We start from the raw sequence: 5,618 nt of genomic DNA, 5'->3' as shown, positions 1-5,618 counted from the left end.
ACATAAAACAGCATTTTAACAACCACTAAAGGTGACATAGATACTTTATTATGGTATAGTATTTAAATGTATGCCTGAGAAACACATAATATTGACCCTTTAAATAACATAAATCAATAGACCTGATAAAGATCTTTTTTTCAATCCTCCTTCATAACTGGACAAAAATACTTGACTACTGTCCACAACCAGGCAGAGAAGAGTAGGCATGTAGAGGAGGCAAACAGCAACACAGACAAAAGTACAGCAAAAGAAAAAAGTCACTAAATTGTTTCTGTGTTGCAGAAAGAGAGTGACATCAGCTGATCGTGGTTTACTAATCAATAAGCAACATTTGTACATTTTATTATCAGCTGAGCTGTGATGAAAAGAAAAATACCATCAAATACCATGATATAAAGTTTGGGTCATACGCAGCACTAGTATAAATTCAGTGCCTGCATTCTTCGAAGGACCTGGCCGACCCAGTCAACGTGGGCCACGTACTGTGTTGACGTCGAAGACCGGAAAAAAGTGGCTGTGAATCTAGACCAGGGGTGTCAAACTCCAGTCCTCGAGGGCCGCTATCCTGCATGTTTTAGAGGTTTTCCAGCTCCAACACACCTGATTCAGTGATTGAATTAACTCTTCAAATTGGGCAGAAGCCTGTTAATCACCCAGCGATCAAAATCTGGTGTGTTGGAGCAAGAAAACCTCTAAAACATGCAGGATAGCGGCCCTCGAGGACTGGAGTTTGACACCCCTGATCTAGACGATCTAGCCTTCTTACACAGACCTACAGTATATCAGGGGATTTTGATGTTATCAGTCCATGAAATGGATGTTATTAGGTGTTATCAGTCCCATACAATGGCTTCAGAATGTCCCTACTGTGCCTTCTAGCCTTCATATTGTGCCGACAGTGCCCCCTGGTGGGTTTATATATCAATTACAATGAACGTGCTTAAATAACCAAAACATATTTTAAAAATCTTTTTGCCCTGTCCGTCTCGAACCCTGGTCTCCTGCTCTCTGGTCTGATGCTCTACCCATTGCCCCACTGGAAGGCCACATTATACAATCGTTGGAGGGCGGTGTCTTTAGCGCTAACCATGTCATTTTCTTTAAAGTTAACCTTAGTGGCTTTATGCCTCATATTAACCAGGTTTTTTATGCCTCATATTAACCAGATAGTGGTTTTATGCCTCATTTTAACCAGATAGTGGTTTTACGCCTAATATTAACCATATAGTGGCTTTATGCCTCATACTAACCAGCTGACAATCGGAAGCCATTCTATGGGTCGGGGAACCTGCTAAACGGCACAGGCGGGACATTCTGAAGCCGTTCTAGGGGACTGATAACGCCTAATAACATCCATTTCATGGATGATAACATCCGAAGCGGGTGAGTATATCCTATTGTCTAGCAACTGTCATGGTGAAACAATGAAGATCAAAATGAGCAAAACATTAACATAATATTATCATTCATTTTAACAAAATGAACTTAGAGGAAATACATACATAAATAAGGGACCTGCAATGTGAGCTTGTTTACGATGATTTCTGACAAGAATAATATTGAAAAAACATGTCCATGCAAATGACAAAAGATTAACAACACAACTGTGGCGGTAGTGGCAGAATGGTTAGGAGAGCCGTCCTGGTAGGTCGCTGGTTCAATCCCCCATTCCACCTTTCTCAGTTGTTGTGTCCTTGGGCAAGACACGTGTGTCCCATCAGTGTATGAATGTGATTGGCACTGATTAGTCTCCATAGCTGATTGTATATGTTAGCTTTGTAGAGACCTAACAGAGTGCTGTGTGAATGGATAAATGAGGACACAGATTGTAGTGTGAAGAGCTTTGAGTGTCCTGGTTGGATAGAAATGTACTATACAAGTGCAGTCCATTTACCATTTAATCACTTTAAACCAGGTGTCTGCAACCTTTATGATCAAAAATGCCGTTTGTGCTCCTAGTCTCACTAATAAAATGTGTCCAGAGCCGCAAAGCAAGCTACAACTGTGATTAGCAAGAGGTGGTCCGTGGGCCTTTTCGAGGCTTTTTCAGGAACCTTTACGGTCAGTGGAGGAGACATTATAAAACTAAAAAAAAAACTTTTTAATATTATTTTTTTATTATACAAATCAGGACAAATAAAAAGACTATATTCATTTAAACAAGAAATATACCGTATATAGTTTATACTGAATTTCATAAAAACCAGTACAACTGAATTTTTTTCCTAATTCTTATTTTTATACAGTCTTCTAATTATTTAAAGGTAATTCTGATGGATTTGAGAGAAAGATCATAGAAAGAAATTGGAATATTTAAGTAAACAGGCTAACATGTTTTACTTTTTGTGTTAGTAGTATTGATCACATATTTGCATACATATTGATTTCTGCTGTAGATATAAAAAATGTTATCCTGTTATGTTTCATCACATTTTCAAAGAGCCACTGCAGAGGGACCAAAGAGCCACATGTGGCCCCAGAGCCACAGGTTGCAGACCCCTGCTTTAAACTTTGAATTTTTGCACCAGACTTTTACTTAAAAATGTACTCCTGTCTCTTGCTTCGTCTCTCGACTTGTTCACCGTTACAAGCAGAAAAATCTTTTAGATGGCCCACAACACATCTTGGGATAGGGTGGGCTGAGAAGGAGCAATTCGAGGAGCCTTTGGTGCACGGCTGTGACGTAATTCTGCCTTCAAAGGATGCAGCCCCTGAATCTGGAGCCTGCCTTTAAACAAACACTTCAAACAAAAACACAGAGTTTAAAAGCTGCATTGCCAAAATATGAAAAACTGTGTGAAATCTCAAGTAACTAAACTAACAGAGAAGTAACCAAAAAACAAATAAAGAAAAAAATAAAAATCAAACAACATACAATTTGAACAAATTCCTGAATAAACAAACAATTTTATGAAAAGAAAAAAAAACCTATCTAATATACAACTGGTAAATACTAAAATAGACATGTAAACAAACATTTTTAAAACAACTAACAGGCTGCCTGACGAAAAAATAAAGAAAACAAAAAAAATAAAAATTAAAAAATTAAAATGATTTACCAATACATAAACAGATACAACCAATAAGTAAACAAACAAAAAACAATGTAAAAAATATCAAAGGATTTCTCAAATCAAAACCCTTAATGTGGATCTTTGAATGCCTTCAAATGTTGTTTTGTTCTGTATCTTATCAGTAAAAACAATAAAAAGTTGTGCTCATCCTGATTACACAATCACAGTTCTCTTCCCGACAGTGTGTTATTAAACTGTCAGAATGATGTTATGGATCCATTTTGACAGGTTAACTTTTGGAGTGCTGGGGACACCGAAAATTACAGTTTCCACTTTCACAAACCTGTAATAAAAAGTTTTAGGCAAATTCCGGCTTTGTCTTAATGTGTAATTAAAAAGGAAAAAGACATTTCTTATCTTCACTGATGTTCCTTGTAATTAATGATGGTGCTGATTACTTGTTGCTACAGGCACTTATCCAGACATCATTAGCCTGGATCACTGCTGAGCTCAGTAAAACAGACAAATCCAAACATATCTGAATTTTCCGCCACCGAGCAGTGCATGCCCTAGCATGTTCTGAGACAAGGCACGCTGTATGCAGGGGTAATAACCCTTTCTGTCATTTTCTCTTCTCTTCTCCAAACCACATCAGTGTTGGAGGAAAAGAAACAACTTTCTTGCAGCCATCAGTCATTTTGGGCGATCTGAATCATGATTATTTTGTCAGTAAACATGTTAAGCAGGCATTTCAAAACACAAGGCTTAATTCAGTGCAAGACAGGACACTGGAGGATTATGTGATTCCTTCAGTTATAAACTGGTAATTAAAAGTAAGCTGTTTTACCAAAGGTTAAAGGAAAGGATTTAAAATAATAATAATGCATTGTTCGGAAATATTATGACCAACTTTTCTACTTCACTTTTTTAGAATTAGTCTTTTTATCACTTGCTGCTGGTAAAATGAAGGCGGATTATTTAAAAAAATTGCCTTTGTGTGTATTTTACTAAAATATCTCATGAACAGCGGGTAGTATTTTAATCAGATGTATAACTATTAATCCTTAGATATACATCTGATAAATTTTTGGAGTCAGCCTGGTTCAAGATGGCCGCTACAGCCAACTGATCACATAAACACATAAGTGTTTATAAGTCAGTCAGTTCAACAGTCATTGAGCTAAACCAGGGGTCTGCAACCTGTGGCTCTGGGGCCACATGTGGCTCTTTGGTCCCTCTGTATAGTGGCTCTTTGAAAATGTGACCACACATAACAGAATAAACGTTTATACTCACAACAGAAATCAATTTGTATGCAAATTTGTGATCAATATTGCTAATGCAAAAAGTAAAACATGCTAGCTCATGCTAACCTGTTGTTTACTTAAATAATGCAATAATAATCCAATTTCTTTCTATGGTCTTTCTCTCAAATCCATCAGAGTTACCTTTAATGAATTTGAAGACTACATATTATTAAGATGTAGAAATATATATATCACATTTCACACACACACATTATATATGCCTGAATAATGCAGTTGTACTAGTGTTTATGAAATTTGGTATAAACTATATACAGTATTTTTATTGTTTACATGAATCGGTCTTTCTATTTGTCCTGATATGTAATAATAAACATAAATAATGAAGTTCACAATTTATTTTTTTAGTTTTATAATGTCACCTCCACTGGCCGTGAAGATTCCCGAAAAGGCCTAGAAAAGGCCCGCGGACCACCAGTTGATAATCACAGTTATAGCTTGTTTTGCAGCTCTGGACACATTGTAGTCGTAAGACAAGGAGCAGAAATGGCTTTTTGATCGTAAAGGTTGCAGACCCCTGAGCTAAACGTTTGTGTGATAGTAGCTGAGTCATTCATAAAATGTACTCTGAATCATCGTGTCAGGTATCACTTAACTTTATTTTCAAGGTCTGTGCAACATTAGATGATCTTCATCTAAAGGCAGCAGGAGATATATATTCCTTTGCTGAATGCTGGGCCTTTGGTTTGGTATTTGGGGTTCTGACTGTTGTCAGAACTAATGGGAGGAAAAAATAGTGGTGATAAATTGGCCTCCTTTAACACATCTCTAATGGACTGACATGAGGCCTTTAACCCAATTACAAACCCCAAGCTTGCTTTAAAACAAGGATATGTTTTTGTAGTGTAAGATGCTAGCTGCTCGTGCAACTTTTTCCTGGCCCCTTTCCTGAAGCACAAGTCATTGCGTCTATCTGACACTCAGGAACATTCATGAGTGACGCTCAGCATCTTTGTCGGTCTTGTCTCTGCGCCCATGTGGTCACAGTTTCCCAGTTTAAAGATGTTTGATTGAAAAAACATGAGTTTCCCTGTCTACATAAAAAGCCAGGGTCAGCTGTCAGCTTCGCCGCGGATGTTGATTCAGAGTGAGGATTTCCAAAAATGCACAGCACAAAAAACCACAAGGAATGCCTGGCATAAGGAGCCTGACAGATGCATGGAAACATTTACTTAAACTGTGTCCATCAAAGCCTCTGATCTGTTACTGATTAGTCCAATATGAGCAGATTCTCATCTAAAGTCCCCCCAACACACACACACACACACACACACAC

General features: G+C 37.6%; 1 protein-coding gene across 2 annotated transcripts in view; it reads right to left on the bottom strand.

Annotated features, from left to right (window-relative positions):
* wnt7bb (wingless-type MMTV integration site family, member 7Bb) overlaps positions 1 to 5,618 on the bottom strand; it is a 69,885-nt gene that overhangs the window by 2,385 nt on the left and 61,882 nt on the right. The gene's annotated exons all lie outside the window — the stretch shown is intronic.

The sequence above is a fragment of the Austrofundulus limnaeus genome, unplaced genomic scaffold (assembly GCF_001266775.1).
Source record: "Austrofundulus limnaeus strain Quisiro unplaced genomic scaffold, Austrofundulus_limnaeus-1.0 Scaffold363, whole genome shotgun sequence".
Lineage (NCBI taxonomy): Eukaryota > Metazoa > Chordata > Actinopteri > Cyprinodontiformes > Rivulidae > Austrofundulus > Austrofundulus limnaeus.
The sequence above is the reverse complement of the archived record's forward strand: the minus strand, read 5'-3'. Positions and strand labels throughout refer to the sequence as shown.